We start from the raw sequence: 19,953 nt of genomic DNA, 5'->3' as shown, positions 1-19,953 counted from the left end.
TATAATGGTTCTTCTCTAAGATTTATTTCATTATTGTTCATGAGTTCTTTATCAAAATTTGTTTTTTTATGATAATTAATCATTTAAACCAGTGATCACCAACTGGTGGTCCACAGATCTCTGGTGGTCCATGAGGTCCGAAGGGTTGGCAACTGCTGATTTAAACCATGTAAAAACACTGTTACATGGAACGAAAATTTTATGGGCAGTCTCCTATGTGTACATATCCAATGATAGCACTAGAGTGTAAACATTCAAGAAAAGGATGCTGATACTCATGCTTACACATCCACATATATGTGCACAGATAAATGTGACTGACTTTTTTGTGTTACAAATCTTGCCATAGCATTCTACTTGATACCACTGTAGTTGTATTTTTTACCATTGTCTCCTCCTTGAAACTCCATCCAGCTCCGATTTCTGTGACAGAACTTTCAGCCGGGTCATCTGCCACTCTCAGGTCACCACTTTCTCATCTCCTTTTGCGAGCTTATTTCCCCTTCTGGAATTTGTCCTCAAGTAGAGAGGGAGAGAGTGCCCTGCCTGTTGGGTTATGGAAATGGGAGGAGATGAATCAGAAGCCCATGGTGGCCGTCCTCCATCATCTATGGAAATGTGTTTTCAGCAAGAGAGAATGAAGCCAGGCACAGAGGCACATGGAGTGGAGAGAGAAAGTGAGAGAGAGCAAACCCATGAGAGGGTCTTGACAGTAGCAAGTCCTCAAGGCCAGCAATTACATTCCCTCAGATTCTGTTAACTCTGTATTTTTCTAACGTACCCCATTAATAGTAAGTTATTGAAATTCTAATTAATTGCAGCCTCACTATACTAAAACACAACTCCAACCCATCCTTTATCGCATATCATCCTCGGAACACAATTATAATAATGGCTTAGCATAATAAAGACAAAGTCTAGGGTCTCAAACAGGGTGGCAAGATTTCAGGGCCCAGAAATGTTTTTTCCAGACCACAACTCAGGAAACTAGCACATTTTGCAGTCATTCTTTGTTCTTGGATAGATTTTTAAAAATCAGTCTACTTCTTGCCTTCAGCATAGCCCTTTGAGAAATCTGCAATCCTTCAGAAGGATTCCTATATTTGGATGCTGACTCAGCCAAAAAAAAAAGAAAAGAAAAGAAAAGAAAAGAAAAATCTCCTCCCCACCTTTCCCCACCTAATTTAATTCTGCAGGCCCCACCAATGACTGACAGTGTTCCCGATTGGGAGCACTGTAACTGAAGGCAGCAAGTTGCCTGCTGTTATTTTCTGCTTTGTTCCAGTTTAATTGCTTTTGTACATGTGCCTATTACATGAATAACTAAATGAAAACTCTACAGTACTGAAAATAGCACTTAAAATAGCATTACGTCCCCTCAGAGTCTCCTATTCCATTCTGTAGTTAGGCAGGTGTTTTTTAGCAGAAGGGAAGAATTTAAAAAAATGTATCGTGGCTATGGGGAAAATGATGACTACAATTTCACCCCCTCTGGCAAATTTTCTCATTAAAATGACAGGTTTCCATCATAAAGCCCACTAGTAAAACACTTTCCACTTGATGGTGGCAAAGGAGATAAAAGTTGTGTGAAAATTTCCATGGTAAATGTGACGTTATTAGTTGAATGGAGTTGGGTTTGTGTAACAGGAAGCTTTGATAATAGTACTGTGGTATTTTTATATTGTCACAAACTGTTATCAGTGTTCAAGAAATAATGGCTATTATGGTTAATATGCAGAGTGGGGCAAATGTAGGTTTACAATTTTAAGTATGCAACACACAGTTTATTCTTGTATTATTTATTAATTATTCTATTCTCCATCTGAACAACTGTAAACTTACTTTTGCCCCACCTTGAACTGTGGATTGGTCCACTCCTAGCCCTTCTTTTTCATTCTGGAAAACAGTGAGGATGTGATCCCTGCTGGCTGTTTCATGAGCAGCTGTGCTGATACCAGGCTTTCTAAAGAGTTTACCATTGGAAGGGACTGGTTCTTGTTTATATTGTCACCAGGACCTAAGAGTCCATTAGAGAATGGAGCAGATAGAGAGGAAGCAGAGAACAGAAGTATAGAGAAAAACCCATTGAGCTTCTGGATCTAGTCATGTCCCAAAGGCTTTGCTTTTCTCTTATATGAGCCAATAAATTGCCTCTATTTTTGTATGTGTCATTTGCAACTGAAAGAATCCAAATTGATGCTGATCATGTCACTGTTTGAGTTCTTCCTCTATTAAAAAGGATCTTTCAAAAAACCTTGAGGAACATAATTGCATCCACCTTCACCTCCATACCCAGACTCTTCAGTTCCCAGATCCTGCTTCTGCTGTTGTTGGCCTCACATCTATGCTTACTGTGCTAACTCCACCTGGGTTTGCTCTAAAAACAACTGTTCGCTCCATTTTCTTCAAGGAGTAATTAAAGTAGAAAGCATAGAACAGAGGTTCTCAAAGTGTGTGATCCAGGACCAGCAGCATCAGCATTATCTGAGAACTTGTCAGAAATGTAAACTTTCAAGCCCCTTTCCCTCCCCCCCCCCCCCACACACACACACAAACCCCATCACCCTCTTGATTCAGAAACTCTTGGGGTAGAGCCCAGAGATATAGTTTCTAGCCAGATCTCCAGAAGATTCAGATACAAGCTGAAGCTTGAGGCTGTGCACAGTCATTGTAGACTATGGAACAGGCACAATTCACGTTTATTATGAGAGAGTTTGAAAAGGCAATATGTAAAACCAGGATGGTATTATAACACAAAAGCTACAAAGTTCAAGTGGTACAATAAGTCACATGTAACATTTTGCAATTGTGGAGACCAAAGCAGAATTAGGACTTAATGGAGCCCTGAGTTTTTTCTGCACATCAATACAAGTAATCTGCCCTAACCAGTTTGGCTCAGTGGATAGAGCATTGGCCTTTTGACTGAAGGGTCCCAGGTTTGATTTCGGTCAAGGGCATGTACCTTGGTTGCGGACACATCTCCAGTAGGAGGTATGCAGGAAGTAGCTGGTCGATGTTTCTTTCTCCTCGAGGTTTCTGACTCTCTATCCCTCTCCCTTCCTCTCTGTAAAAAATCAATGAAATATATATTTTTAAAAAATACAAGTAAGCTGCAGAGAAGAAGGGGAGATTTGGATTCCTCCCTCCCCCCTGAGGAAAAAACCACTTATAAAGCAGCTATTTCATAAGAAAATAAATTTCCCAGACAATCATATTTTATTTGACATCATCTTTGGTGGCTTTAGTCTAGTAATTTTGACAGTTTGGAGAGTAATCATTTGATTGCTAGGCAAAACAAATTTAGTTTGCGTTGTAGCAGTGGTGTATCTAACAGCATCTTATCTTATACAGCTGCCTGTGATTTTTGAGAAACCGGGAAGAAACCCCTTATCTCTTTTGATCAGGTGTGTTTGATGGCCTTAGTCACTGCAGTGGAAGGATCTACCATGCCCAAATTTCTGAACAAACATTCAAGAGAGCCCATGTATTTTAGCAAAACACTCCTCCCCTAGCATACATAATCTCAATCTTAATATTTAGAGAGAGCATGAAGTCGAATGAGGAATGTAACTCCCTTGGCCAGGGCTGTCCTACCTCTTCCCAATCCAGCATTCTTTCTAGATAGGATTGTTGTGGGGTGGCATTCTCTCCCAAAGCAGCACTTCCTGGCTAGTCCTCCCTCTGAAAGACATCTGTGAATGACTGAACATTTCATCCTGTCAGGTGTGCTCTGTCCCCATCCATCCGTCTCTCCTCAGTTGCCAGATCATTAGTTGGTATTCAATAATGCTGCCTTTGTTAAATGCCTGGTGAATGAAGTAAGACTCTAGGATGAAAGCCAATGCCCACACACACACACACACACACACACACACGATGTTTTCTCAGCCATGAGTTTTATTATTATTTTAAAATACCTACAGCAACAAAATTGAGTAAGAGAAGTCTGCTTTCTTCTTTGTGCAGCATTGCCTCATGTCAGCATGTCTACAGTAAAATCGAACTGCCTTCCAACACAACTTCAGCTGGCTTTCCATTCCCACACAGGTGTGGCAGAAAGAGCCTAGAGTATTGCCCTCGGGGCAGACCTGGGTCCAAATGTTGGCTCTACCACTTATTTGAATAATCTGCTGGGCCCTACCATTTGATAAGTATTTATTGAGCACCTAGTAAATGCTGGCCCTTATCTGATCACTTGGAATTTGTCAGTGAAATAGACAAGGGTATCTGTTCTCATGGAGCTTACACTCTAGCAAGAAAAGATAAACAATAAACATAATGAATTAGAAAATGCATACTCTGTTAGAAAGTGGTAATTGCTATAAAAAACAAACAAACCATAGATCAGGTCAAAGAGGGTAGATTCAAATATGATGGGGGATCAGGTTACAAAAGTTAGAATAATTAGCACAACCTTCCAGAACAGTGATCTGGTAATAAAAGACTTAGATGAGGGGGTTACCTGGAGGAAGAGTCTTCACGTATAGGAATAGCTAACACAAAGGTCTTGAGGCAGGAGTATGCCTAGGGAGTTTGAGGAAGAGGAAGGAAGTTGGGAGTGGTAGGGTGGAACAAGCAATGGAGAGAGAAGAGAAGTAACAGAGGGTGGAATTAGCTTGGTCACTAGAAACAAATGTGAGGACACTGGCTTTCCTTTAGTGATATGGGAGCTGTTTTGGGATTTTAGGCAGAGGCTTTAGATGATTTGATCTGGGTTCTAGATGAATCACCTAGGCTGCTGTACTGTATGGAGAACAGCTGGCAGTGGCCAGAATCCAGAAGTGAGATGAGGATGGGCTGGGCCAGGTTGGCAGAATGAACGGAAAGAAGTAGTTGGATTCAGATATATTTTGAAGGTGGGATGCTAGCATGCTTTCTTGATGGATAGGATGAGGGTGTGAAAGAGGATGACTCCAAAACTTTTGGCCTGAGCAGTTGGAAGAATGCAACTGAGGTACCACTGTTCTGTGAGAGTTAAATGGAACGACACAGTAGGCACTCACTTAATATCCCTTTTCTCTCTAATAGCCTCTGATTCACTCTGTTCCTCACATGGCATCCCAGTGGACCAACATTGCTTTTTTCAGCTTTAGTCTCCTCATCTTTAACTTGGGGCCAGTAGAGCCAGGAATAGGCTGAGGATTACACGAGAGGAAGGAAGCATTTTACAAGGGCATGGAGCAGCATAAATGCTGAACAAATGTCAGCTTTCATTAAACAGAAGGAAACACTTAGCAAGTTGCGGGGTGCTTCAGTGTGAGTGATTTTGGCTGGCCCTCCAACTTCCTATTCCTGCTGCTTCATTAAAGGCCTAATGAATCTTTGCAAACACTGGCCTGATCACATCACTTAGCTGCTCATATTCAGTGGCTTCCAACCATGACACAATCAAGGCCAGCCTTGTTAGCAAGGGTTTACAGGCCCGTCATTGTCCGTTCCAGCCTCATCAACTTATGCTCAATTCATATCAGACCACATGTTTTTCTGTCCAACCTCTGTATGCACATGCAGGCCACAAAACTTGGTCCCACTCCCTCTATCCTCTCCCACCTCTCAGGCATGATCTGCTCTCCTGTAGGATACAGAGCAAATGCCACTACCTCTGTCAAACTTGCTTCAATTCCACCAGAGTCATTTTCCTTCTGAGTTCCTCCTGTGGAGTGCACACATGTATTCTTGCACATCACAGCAAAAATGATATTAAAGTATTTAACATTTGGTATAGCCTGGACATCGACCTATCAGACACCAGCCATCACCAGCCTGTGGGTAGAAGTTGAATATCAGCCTTCCAATACATGTCATGTAATGACAGTGCGCCTGCGCGCGCACACTCTCTCTCTCTCTCTCTCTCTGATATATTTTTATTGATTTCAAAGAGGAAGGGAGAGGGAGAGAGACATAGGAACATCATTGATGATAGAGAATCATTGATCAGTTGCCTCCTGCATGCCCCACACTAGGGACAGTGATGGACCTGTAAACTCTGCCTATTACTACAAGACTGGACTTGATCATGTCAGCAGGTGGGAGCCACTGAATATGAGTAGCTAAGTGACACGATCAGGGCAGGGTTTGCAAAGATTCATTAGACCTTTAATGAAGCAGCAAGAATAGGAAGTTGGAGGGCCAGCCAAAATCACTCACACTGAAGTACTCCACAACTTGTAAGCGCTCTCATTTGAATTGAACTGTGACCTCCTGGTTCATAGGTGGATGCTCAACCACTGAGCTACACTGGCCCGGCAGGCCGCCTCTCTTGATTCTAAAGTCCCACAGGCTGTACACCACCACTTATTTATCTCCATACTTCAAAGATTGTCTGTCATCTACTAGTATCTCTTTAGATATTTTCTGAATAAACATGCACATGAAAAAGAGAAGCAAGGGCCCTGGCTTTCTTTGAAATTGCCTCAGTGATTTTATTCCTGGATCAAAGAACCCCTCCTCCCACCTTGCCTCTGGCTCTAGGAAAGTCAAGTTCCTGATCTCTCTCCTTCCTCTTGCCTGATGTTCTGTTTCAATCAAAGACACTCATATTGGAGCTGGAGGTGTCTCCCCCAAAGCAAGTTTTCACAAGTGGAAAAGCCAAAACCCACAACATCCTTCTCTGACATCTGTTCCAGAGAGTACATTTGGCATCAGATGCCCAATGGGGCACATGTATGGGGCAGATGGAGGTTGTTTGAATTTACTGCTTCCAGCTCAACTCAGTTTTGGCAACTTCCGTTGCCCACTTTTCCTCACTCATACACTCACCTTTTCTAGCCCAAACTTGAAAGTGGGTTTTAAAAATTTATTCCCTCCTCATGAGGAAAAACAAGCTCCAAATAGGCCAAAGTAAATTGGCTGGGCATTTGAATAAATGATTATTTTTCCTAAGTGGCCTCTCAAACATAGCCAACATCCATAATTTTAGCCAAAAAATAATAGAGGGAAAGTGAGAAAAATTAGATTAAAGAGGGTTGGACAATTTACATAGAATTCCACAAAGTTCAGGCTGGATGAGGCCCTGGAGATCAGCTACCTCAGAGTTTTGAAAACTGCTCTGAGGAGCCCTGGGAATTTCCAGCAGCCCCATCAAGTGGGCAGAAGGAGAAGTCCAGGCTCCCATCACTGCTCCAACCAGCTTCACTGAAGTTCTCTATCTTTTGCATAGCAGTTTACTTAGAGAGTTTTGTGATTAAAAGAACTTGCAGATGGATATTCCAAGCCCAGTCCACATGTATTACAAATGAGGAATCATGGAAGAGAGAGGTAACATTCACAGGGGCTCTCAGAATGAATTGATGATGGAGTCATAACCCATTTTCAAGTCTAATATTTTAGATACTTTCCCTCAGCACCTGGTTGCCTCACAGTATCACATAGCCAATGTGTACTTAAGGGAGAAACTGGCCACCATGGGAACCAGGAAAGCCAGAAGATCATTGAGCAAAGTCACTTGTTCATCGGTCACTTGCCCAGTATTCTTCCTTGTTTCTTTGGGCAAGTGACTCGCCCCCCCCCCCTCCCGTTACAGGTGTCTGAGGGGTGGGGTACTCCTGGGGCCTCTGATCCCTGAGGAAAGAGTGATAGTTCCAGAGCTAAGTACAAAATCCACGTAGGCCTATCAGTCCTTTCTTAAGGATGGTAGCAACATAAAGAGCAAGAGAAAATGTCTGTCTTGAGACGGAGGGCATTAAAATTCCATGTAACTTGGAGTTATAGGAGGCCCTGTTGTAATCAAGGGGAAGGGTTTGCCTGAAAATGAAACGAATACAAAGAAAGTAAGTCAGCAATGGATAGAGATGAAGCATATTCCTCCAAACATTGTTTGAACACTGGGACCAGCCATATATAAAACTTGTGCAACCTCCTAACACATGTTCTTATGTAACTTTTATTTATAGAGCATTTTGTAGTATACCAAGTCCTTCCCATTACCCCAGATCACAGAGGTGAATGGAGCCATATTCCGTAATCCCCAGAATGGCATCACCTCCCTCCTGGCCAAAAGCTGGCCACAAGGAAGCAAGAATCTCAGGATGTCACCGCATATCAGATGCTCATTTGCTCAGCAGATATTCTTTGAGAAACCTCTAAGGGAAATTACAACTTCTTACGCCCTTGATAGGAACCCACATCAGGGAAGAAAAGTAGAGAGCAGGTTTCCTGCTTTGGAGGTCAACAAGTTGAGACTGTGTTTGACATGTTGCCATCACAGCAATGGGAAGAACACTGATCTATCAGTCAAGTTCTAATCAGGAAAACAGGAAGGTCTAATCAGGCAACCACTGCAAGGGTTGACAACGGAGTGGACTTATTCAGGGAACTGGTTACACAGATGGTGGAGGAGCTGAGAAGACAAATGTGATGGCAGGAAAAACCAGAGATTAGCAGCAGTAGGAAGCAATGGCCATCCCTAGGGCTGGAAGGACAAAAACAGGAGGTGATAGTATAGGAGTCCAGCAACTAAGTTACTTGGTAGAAGCTAGAAATACAGTGGATATATGTGGTAGGAATTAGAGACAAGGAGGAGACTCAGCCACCCTGGAATTCATGGAGATGCAAACTGGCTTCTCTCTTTTTCCCATCTTCAATCCAGCAAAAACCCAAACTATGTTCATGACGATGTATCATAGATAGGAATAAACATGTGGAGTTATTATGAAGACCCTAGATCTGTTTGCTGCTCTTTATGGGGTTGAAATACAAATCGTGTTGAAGCCAGGCCAGAGAAATACATGGTCCTTCTCCATGATTTGCAGACTTTGCTAGTTTTTGTTTGGGAAAATTGTTCTCTTTCTTCCTATCACTTTTACACTGAGTGAATGCTTGCTACTGAGTTACATCAGCCATACCCTAGAAACAAACAGTGGGTGTTAGGAGCAACCACATCTCCAGAAGCAACTGACCTAGGTTTTTGTTCTCCTGTTGTGGTGTGAATAGAGATGGTCCTGGTGATTTTCATTAAGCCAGTTGAAGGGACAAACATTTGTCAGTAGGCCCACTCATCCCATGGAACCTCATGACTCTGAGCCAGCCAGTGTGATTGAGAGAGAGACCGACCAATCATGGGAATCAAAAAAGCCAGGTCATTGAGAAAAGTTAAAAGTTAAAAGCAGGTCATTCATTGATCCTTTATTCGTTCCAGCCCTAATTTGTTACAGTTTGCTTCTTAACAACATTGGTCTAACATAGGAAATACTGCTTAATCTTTGTTGATACTTGGAGGGTCTGCAGTTCATCAAGTGGAAAATTGGAGTTTAATGGGGAATGAGCCTTAGAGGGAGGAATTGAGACATCTTCTTGTGTTTTGCACATTATAAAATGTTGCGTGACTTCTAACTGCTTAATTACAGTGTTATTCACTCACCAAACATTTGTTGAGTAATCTGTTAGTGTCTTCTTAGTTTTTCCTGAGAAAACAAACTGAAGAGGGCAAAACAATGACAAGCCTTATGTAAAAATGAGAGATCCCTTTAGTATGTGTTCTTTCCAAAAGACCACTGAAGTCTACGCAGTTTTAAAAAATGTCCAAATATTAGGTGAAGATGTTTTACTAATTCAAACCCACAGAACATAGAGGTTACAGAGTGGAAAGAGTGCAGACACTGAAGACAGAATTAGATTGGATTCCTCACTCGATCATCTTACAGCTGCTTGGATATGGTGAATCACATCCTTTCTGAATCTTAATTCTCTCATAAAATATGGGCATCACAATACCCACCTTATAAGAGAAGGATTGAAGAAATATCTAACACAATAACATTCTGTTGGAAACGCAGTAAGTGCTCACATAATTGAGAGTGTCATTATAATTTACGCAATATCCTCAGACATGTCTCTTTGCCACACTGAGCTCACATTATTTATCTCTAGTCTAATCCCATATCTTTCTCCCTTTATTCCCTAATTAGGCTAACCAGGAACACATGTCCTCTTCTCTCTGATAAGGCCCCTAGTTCTAGATATTTTGTGATTTCTTTCCACCCTTTCCCTCCCCCAAATATCCTCTGCCATTGTGCTGTACTGTCAGTCCTGCAGTCAGTGTTGGGTTGCCGTAGTGACCCAACACTGACTGTTGTGGCAGCAGGCGTGGTGACCTAGCACTGACTACAGAGGGGGCTGCTAATCAGGCCCAGCGAGAGGCCTGAGGAGAGAAGTAGGGTCTGATCCATAAGCCTCTGTAGCATCTGTTGATCAGCACTTGCCTCTCTCTTTCTCTATGGGCCTGGCCAGCAGCCCTACCTCCATTTCTCTCCAGGCCTCCACCGGGGCTGCTGATCAGTCCCACCTTTCTGATCAGGCCCTGATGATAGGCCCAGAGATGCTGATTGGCATAGAAACCAACCAATCAGAACCAAATCTGGGTGAAGTGTGAGGAGCCAATGACTGCCTAGGAGGCAGAGCTTTTGACACTGATGGCCTAGAAACTGACCAATCAGAACCAAATCTCAACTGTGAGAAGCCAGTGGCCTCTTAGAAGGAGGAGTTTTTGACGCTGACTGGCATAGAAACCGACCAATCAGAACCAAATCTGGGTGAACTGTGAGGAGCCAGTGGCTGCCTGTGAGGCGGAGATTTTTATGCTGACTGGCATAGAAACCAACCATTCAAAAACAAATTGGCCAGCAGAGGAAGGCAGTTGGGGGCGAGATCAAGCCTGCAGGGGATGGCAGTTGGGGGCCATCAGGCCAGCAGGGGAGAGCAGTTGGGGCGAGATCAGGCTAGCAGGGAAGAGCAGTTAGGGGCAACCAGGCTGGCAGGGGAGGGCAGTTGGAGGTCACCAGGTTGGCAGGGGAGCAATTAGGTGTTAATCAGGCTGGCAGGAGAGCAGTTAGGAGGTGATCAGGCTGGCAGGCAGAAGCTTTTAGGGGCAATCAGGAAGGCAGGCAGGCAAGCAGTTGGGAGCCAGCAGTCCTGGATTGTGAGAAGGATGTCCAAGGGGTACCAGATTGGAGAGGGTGCAAGCTGGGCTGAGGGACACCCTTCCCCCCCTCAGTGCACAAATTTTGTACACCAGGCCTTTAGTTACTATTATAAAAACTCATCCATTTACTTACTATTCAACACACATGTATTTAGGGCCAACTTTGGGAAAGAATTTGGAAATTCAAGACAAGTAAGACATGATTCCGTCTTTGAGAAAATTTTCCATTGTAAGAGATAAAGATATACCTAAATAGATGAGGATGAACCCTTGAATTAGGTCCTGAGTAATAAGTACATGTTCACCAAATAGACAGTAATCAGAGAAAATTATATGGTCAGGGAGCAATGTAACAGTGATTGAAAAAGAAGACAGAAATAATCGAATTATTTAAGAAACTTCAGATTTTTCATTGTGCCTGAAGTGCAAATGAAAAGGAGAGAGAAAGGAGATGAGATTTTTATTAACAAGAGTTCAGAATAGATGAGAGCATAGTGTTCTATGCTTAGGAGTTTAGGTAGTTTTTAAGTTCTCACATTTAAGATGTTTCTCCATTGAGAACTTTTTAATTGAGCACTGGCATGATTAGATTAATAGCATTTCAGGGATATTAATCTGATGTCATCATGAAATATAGATTATAGGGGATCCTGTCTGAAGACTTGAAGATCAATATATATTATAAGAATATTTCAGTTATGTAGATATGATAAGGCTGGAGGAGGAAGCTGTTAGCTGAGTGAGTAGAATAAGAGAACAAATCCAATCAAGGTCTAATCAGAAGATAGAAACAACACAGTAATTTGAATGGAGAAAGTTTAATATAAAATTATTACCTAGTAAGAAGTAAGACCTCTAAAGAATATAGGAATAGCCACATACCCTGGGGCTGAGATGGAATACTCAAGGAAGAGAAAAATGCAGATCTAATTAACAAATCAAAATTGTAATAAAATTTTTAACAAAATAGACAAACCCCTAGCCAGCTTGATCAAGAAAAGAAAGAACAAACATATAAATTAAAATAAGGGGAATGAAGCAAAATAAATTTAAAATAATTATAAGAAATTATAGATCTCTTTGCAAGTAAATCTGAAAACATAGATGAAATGGGTAATTTCTTAGGGACATTTAGATTACCAAATTTTATGCCAGTAGATTTAAAAGTTTAAGTAGACAAATTTATATAGAAGAGACAGAGTGCATTAATAAGAAACTAACCCATACCAAAAAGTTGCCATGTCCAGTTGAGCTCATAAGTGATTTATAACAAATTCTCTAAGACCAAATTATTTCAGTGTTCTATAAGTTATTCTGGAACATTGAAAAAAAAATAAACAATGTCCAATTCCTTTTGTAAAGCTATTATAACACTATACATGAACTCAATAGACTATACAGATAAAGAAAACCACAAACCAATATCACTAACCAATATTAATGCAAAATTTCTAAACAAAAAATTTCCAACACAGCTGGGATTGAAGTAAATGTATTGAATGGAGTCTTTATTAAGGTATGGGAAAAGTTAAGACAACCAACAAATACCATTTTAGCAAATATAATCCAATACCACATTAAATATCCTATATAATAAAAGGCTAATATGCAAATTGACTGAACGGGGGAATGGCCAGTCACTATAATGTGCACTGACCACCAGAGGGCAGACACTCAATGCAGGAGCTTCCCCCTGGTAGTCAGTGTGCTCTCACAGGGGCAGGGCTGCTCAGTCAGAAGCCAGACTCACAGCTTGCAAGCACAGTAGTTGTGACAGGAGCCTGTCCTACCTCTGCAGCAGTGCTAAGGACCCCTTGGGCTATGTCCGGGCCTAAGCTGGCAGACGGTCATCCCCCAAGGGGTCCTGGACTGCGAGAGGGCATAGGCCGGGCTATGGGGGACCCGAACCCCCAGTGCACAAATATCATGCACCGGGTCTCTAGTAAAATATAATATTATGAAGTAAAATATATTCAAAGAAATATATTCAAAGAATATGAATAAAATATATTCAAAGAATGCAATTTCTATAGGTGCTGGGACAGCCCTTGACCAAATTCATCACCCATTCTTTATAAAAATACTCAAGGAACTAGTAATTAAGGGGCATCTTCTCAACATAGTAAAATATGTATACCTAAAGCTACTTCTCTATTTAATGGAAAACATTATTGACTGTCCAGACTTCAAGATACATGTCCAAGAGAATTGAAAACAAATGCTATCTCAAAAATCTGTACATGATGGATAATAAAGAACATGATAAACTGATGAACAGAAAGATAGATAAGAGACAGTAAAGTAACAAACAGACTGTCCAGTTACAGTGGGGAGGATAGGGAGATATGGGGGAGATAAGAGAGCAACCGAAGGATTTGTATGCATGCATGTAAGCATAACCAATGTACCCAAAACTCTGGGGAGGGAGGGAATGTATGGGAGTGGGTGGGGCAATGGTAAGATATGTTCATCAACTGAATAAATGAAAATGTGGATAAGTAAAAAGTGGTATATCCATAAAATGAAATAATCAAAAAGAGGAATGGAGTACTGATTCATGCTATAGTATAGATGACACTTGAAAACATTATGTTAAATGAAAGAAGCCAGACACAGGGAAAGTGACCTATGTGAATAGGCAAATAAATCTGTAGAGACAGAAAGTAAATTAGTGGTTGACAGTATTGCTAAGTTATGGAATTTCTTTTTGGGGTGTCAGAAATGCTATGAAATAAATGATACACTGAAAAAAAATCACAGAATTATATACTTTAAAATGATAAATTTTATGTCAGTTTTATCTTAATAAAAAAAATTGATGTCCTGGACAGTGTTGTTCAGTGGTTAGAGTGTGTGTGCCTGAGCACAGAGGGGTCTTGGGTTTGATTCCTGGTCTAGGGCACATATCTGAGTTGCAGGTTCGATCCCCTGCCCTGGTCAGAGCATATGCTAGAGGCAATCAATCAATGGGTCTCTCTCATATTGATGGTTCTCTCTCTCCCCTTCCCTCCCTGCTTCCCTTCAACTCTCTCTAAAAAATATAGGTCAATTTAACTGATTTAGTTATCAATGAACCCTTTCTTGGTTAAGGGAATGCAAACTACTTGAATATCCTGAAGTATTTTCCCTTTCACAAGAGGGGATGAAATTTTAAGAATTTCAAGGATCTTAAAACAATTTACAGAATTTATTGGGATCACTTTATTGGGATCACTTTGCCTTCTACATTTTCTATCTGTAGAAATAGAACTGATGGCAAAAAAGATGACCCAAAGTAACTAGAAAAGCCCAGTCTCTACCACTATACAAAGTAAAACATAGAAGAGGATTTAATGCATTTGTAAAAATAAAAATAAAAAAAAAAAAATTAGTGATTTTTTTCAAAATTTTAATTGAGAAATATTTTGGTTGTTTAATTAATTACACAATTCAATTAATTTGGGCCAGGAACTTTCTGAATTGAGACTTTATGAGGATTCATCTATATATGAATTCCTAGAAATGTTTATTTAACTGTAAAGTCCTTGACTTAAAAATGTGGCATGTAACCAAGCTACTCTTATTTTTTTCTTTTAGTGAAAACACTCATTTTTAAGACAGCGTTCTCTTTCAGTCTGAAAACATTATTTGGCCCTTGTTTTGTTTAAGAGACTCTTGCCCTGGCATCCTTTAATAAGCCACTATTTGATTTCTGCTGGCCAAAATCCATCGATTAGAAGGCTCCTCTGGGAATTAATGGGGAAGTGTAAGGTCATGAGAGAAAGAAAAGATGCAATATCCAATTCCCACCACCAATCCATTGGCCCAGACTTGTCTCACTAGCTTTGTGATAATCATGCTCCTTCACCTACTCTTTGTTTATATCTAACAGAGCCCCACTGAACAGAGAATAGCTAACTTAGCTAGGAGAAGCAAATTTGGCAGAGCCCTTCCATTAGAAGCTAATGATTAAATTCATTTGGTATTCTTTGTTCCATAATGACATTATTTATAAGGAATTCTTTTGGTGGGAATGTGGCTGCTTTTTATACTTCTAGCAACATTTCTCATCCATTATCACTAAATAATCTTTAGTTCTTGAAAATCCCTTAGCAAAAGCTTCTTATAAAAGAACTTTAAAAGGAATAAATCCTCTGAGATATTACAGGATTCTTGCTGTGTGCCTCCCACAGACTTGATGAGAATCTCTCAACTCAAAGCCTGTATATTGCTTTGAAGATCCAATCCATGTGCCTGTAATTCAGAAGCAAATCAAAACAAAAAAAGGCAGCCGTAGATATTTGTAATGGAGCTAAGGTCTGCATTGCTTTGCAATATTTTTGGTATGGTAAAGGAGGGGAGAGCAACCCTGTTTTTTTTAGGGAAATTTCAGTCTATCCATTAGGTGCAAATAATTAGAATTCACTTTGGAGAACATGAATGGGGCCAAATTAGAGGACTAGGGTGGAAATGGAAATAAGAAAGAGGCAAAGCAAATAATGTTTTGACACCTGTCTTTTATTCTTAAGAAGCCATTTATATATTTTTCCATATAAGCCTCTGAAATGTAGCCTTCTCTCCTCCCCACCCCCAAAGGGCATATGTGAACACCTGCCACGCTCTGCTTTCTGCAGCTGCCAGCGATTGCAGCTTCCCAAGGTATGGCCTTGCAGCTGCCAGATGAGCGACTTTCATGATTGCAGAGTTCCTATTTTTAATCAGACTTGCAGGAAATTGTGGGCATCTCTTTTATTTACTTGGTTTTAAAATGTTTCCTGTGTGAGTTTCTTTTTTCAGCAGAGAAAATAAATTGTAGAAGACGTTATCTGTGTACTTCAAAAACTTTCTCTGCTGGGTGGTAGGCTCCTCTTTGTAATGCCTGTCACGGGGCCTTGAATATTTAACAAAATCCTGAGCCTTTCACTACCGTTTTCTTTTTCTTTATTTTTTTTTCACTACCATTTTCTACATGTGATTTTTTTTCTTCACTTCACAAGTCACATAAATAACCTAATTAATGGAATTTTACTGAGTGTATGTTGAATGGTATCAAGAGCTTTCTGCTACAACTCTGGTGTGGTTAGAAAAGAGAAGGTCACTTCCTCTTAATTCCACCATGCAGAATAAATTCTCATAATACCAAGTCACCAAATGAAGGGTGAAGGTTAAGATTTTTAATGAATGCATTTTATCACATATACGAGGCTGCTGAGAAAAGAAACCTGCTGATTAACACTGACACACCATCAATTGGATGACTGATTTCAGTGATGTTAAATGTAACAAAAGTGTTCATCTTCAAATTGATGAAAAGTAGTAATTAGTCCACAATTCTTCCCTGAGCACTTCATGTGCCCAAGCCTTCAGATGCTATGGCCATGTCCCTTATGGTCCCTTGTGAATAAGTAGGATTATCACACATAGAACTAAAGGACATACAGCCACCTAAACACAATGGACAGAGCTAACATGGGAGTGATTTAGAGGAACAATAAAAACTGAGTGTTAAGGATAGTCCCATGAATGGAGAAGAGCATTCTAGGGAAAGACAAAAGCTTTGGTGTCTGTGAAAATGATAAGTGATGTAGATGTCAGACTCCCAAACCAGTAGCCTAGGTCCAAATTCCAGCTTTGCTAGATACTGGCTTTGGGCAACTTATTTAACCTCTTCCTGCTTCAGTTCTCCAATTTGTTAAAGGATATTAAATTTATTTTTGTGGTTAGAATGTTAAAACACAATAGCCAATCAGTAGGAATTAACTCAAAAAAATAGGAATAGTGGTATGGAAAGGTCTGAGTTGGCTAGAACAAGAAGAGAAGGGTAGAGAAGATGGAGGAGGGAAAGGTTATGAGATACTGGGGTTGGGGTTACATCTCACTGGCCACTTTCCATGCCTTAAACTCAGGAACATAGTTAGTTTATTCCTGAGCATGGACTATAATTCCTTTCCCCTTAGCTAGCTATATAGCTTTCTTCTTTATATTTCTTTTTGGCCTTTGCTAAAATGACATCACATCAGAGAGATCTTTTCTGACTACCCTACATAAAGTGGTGCCACCAACCTTTCCTTGTCACTTTCTGTCTCCCTTTAATTTAAAAAAAAAATAACTCCTACTACTTATTATTCTTTATGCATATTTATTTAGCTGAGAGAGAAAGAGAGTTGTCATTCTCTGGCAACCAAAATGGAGGTTATAGGCAAACAAGACTCCAATAGACAAGAATAATAGGCAAAATGTGTAATGGTTACAAGACTTGGGGACATATGAATTGAAGGGGCTCAAAAATACCACCCCAAAATATGCTGCTTTGGCATAAGCATTGTTTTGAACTAAAGGCAATTAAGAAGCAGCAAATGGCCCTAACAGGTTTGGCTCAGTGGATAGAGCGTCAGCCTTCAGACTAAAGGGTCCCAGGTTTGATTCAGGTCAAGGGTGTATACCTTGGTTGCAGGCACATACCCAGTAGGGAGTGTGCAGGAGGCAGCTGATCAATGTTTCTCTGCCATCAATGTTTCTATCTCTATTCCTCTCCCTTCCTCTTTGTAAAAAATCAATAAAACATATTTTTTAAAAGAATCAGAAAATGCATTAAAACTCTTTGTCTTTCTATTTGCTGAAAAGCAGGACATAAATTTCTCTTTGTGAAGATGTTTCTTCCTCTATTTCCCCATTATCACTGGACACAGAAAGTCAGCACCAAATGGATCTGAAAAAGCAAACCTTACTAAAGTAACCCTGGTTTTCCATTGGTTTTCTCTGTATATTTATTTACCTTCCCTAAATTGCTACCTGTTGAAACCCAAATCCTCTTTCCTTTGTCCTGTCACATCTCCAAAATTCATCACCTTTGTTAAAATTGTATATAAGCTCCCAAGCCTAACTACTTTTGGGGGTTTTCACTTCTTATCTGTGAAGCCCCTTCCTTGCATATGACAATGATTTCAACCATGGCAAGCACACTGTTGTGCTGCAAGAATTTTAAAATATGCAAAACCTGACTAGTCAGGGGCACTGACCTCTTTCCCCTTAGATTGTCTAATAATAATAAAAAAATGACAACAGCCAACACAACAATAACCCTCTGGTATGAATGAATCAAAATTACACCTCTTTGGGGGGAGGGAGTTGATTGGCAAAAATTACATTTTTGGTGTTCTTCAGAATTTTAGTAATTAGTTTATGTACACCATAAGATGAAAACGGTTGAAAATCGCTGGCATATGAAATAAATATTTTCTCATTAATCTGTCTTTCATCAATTTATATGTCCTAGCACCTGAACCTAAGAGGGTAGAGGAAAAATAGTTTTCCCTCCCCTGCAGTATAAATAATACCATCAATGGATTCCACTGCCAAGGATATAGGTTCTACATTTAAAAAAAAAAAAAAAACATCAAAAATAAAATAACAAAACAAGAACAACTGTGGAACTCTTTGAAAGCAGGAATTATGTCAATTTTTTATGGCCTCTATATTTGCTTATATCTTATTCTATGAGTGAATAAAGAAGAAGCATCTTTCTGGATAGAGATACCACCTTGGAAGAATAATACATCCTCTTGGCCCATTAATTGAAACCCATGGCTCACAAAGGTTTCGCTCACTCACTGTGGTAGATTGTAACTGTCCTACATGATATAAAGTTCCTAATCTCTGGAACCTCTGAATAGTACCTTACAAGGCAAAAGAGCCTTTGCGTATGTAAATTAAGGATTTTTTAAAACGAGGCGATTAGTTTGGATTATCTTATATAGCCCTGAATATAATCACAGGTGTCCTTAAAAGAGGGAGGTAGAGGAGACTTAATGGCAGATTAAGCTAATATGAACATGGAAACAAGATGCTGCTCTGCTGGCTTTGAAGGTGGAGGAAGAGGCTAGGTGCTAAGAAATGCAAAGAATGCAGCTAGAGAAAGGAAGAAAGCAAGGAAATTGATTTTTTCCTATAGTTTCATGAGTGGACATGGTCCTTGATTTTAGCCCAGTGACACTGACTTTAGACTTCTGATGATGTCAAGAACTAGAGAGGATAAATGTGTTTTCTTTTAAGCCATCAATATAGTGGTAATTTGTTATAGTAACCATAAGAAACTAATACACTCACATGGTGTCTGTGATGTTCTTCATAGACATCATACTTACAGTGTCCTCTTTTCAGGGCAGCTGCAGTTCAAGACAACAATCTAGCAGTGCCTTAGCAGGTTTCTAATTTAATTTTGTTAAGGACTGAATTTTTTTTATGCTTCACTGCATCAAAATGTCAAGTCTCTGGCTCTAAATTGTGGTTCCTGTTTTTTTTCAGCTTGTCCTTAAGTATAAGAGCCAATGTGTATCAACCAATAAGGACTCCCTGAGCACCTGCTATTTGCCCATATTTGAGGCATAAGGAACTTTTGACCATTTGGTCTAACCTTTATCATACTGGTAAGGGAATTGGGATGTGGAAGAACTCATATGAAAAATATATAAAGAAAACTTTGAAAGTCAAAATAATCTACATATAAAAGGTATTTTTATTACCTAACACTGTGTTGGGCCCATATAAAGGCTCCATAAACATAATATTGAAATGATATAGTCTTTATTTTTAAGAAGTTTACAACCTAGGAAAGAAAATATACAGATAAAATAATCTAGATAAAATAATCCTATATAATAAAAGGCTAATATGCGGATTGAACCCTCTGAGTTCCACCAACTGGGAGTTTGACCACTTGCTATGACATGCACTGACCACCAGGGGGCGGCGTGGAACAAAGAAAAGCCCCAGCAGGCAACTGGCAGCTGGGGGAAGGAAGGCCCTGGCTTCCCAATCAGCCCTAATCTGCCAGGCCTAGGGACCCTACCCATGCACAAATTTCATGCACAGGGCCTCTAGTGTATAATAAATGCTGATAATTGAAACAGTTTGATCTGGTATACAAATAGATATGTGGAATGTCATAAAACTCTAAGACTAGAATAATAATTTATTTTATAAGGGCCATTTCAAATAGTGGAGAAATAATATATTATCAAATAAATCATGATGATAAAATCAGCTAACATTTTGGG

This window comes from Pipistrellus hanaki (genome assembly GCF_964339955.1).
Source record: "Pipistrellus hanaki genome assembly, chromosome: 11".
NCBI classification, from domain to species: Eukaryota; Metazoa; Chordata; class Mammalia; order Chiroptera; family Vespertilionidae; genus Pipistrellus; species Pipistrellus hanaki.
Note: the sequence above shows the minus strand (reverse complement) of the source record.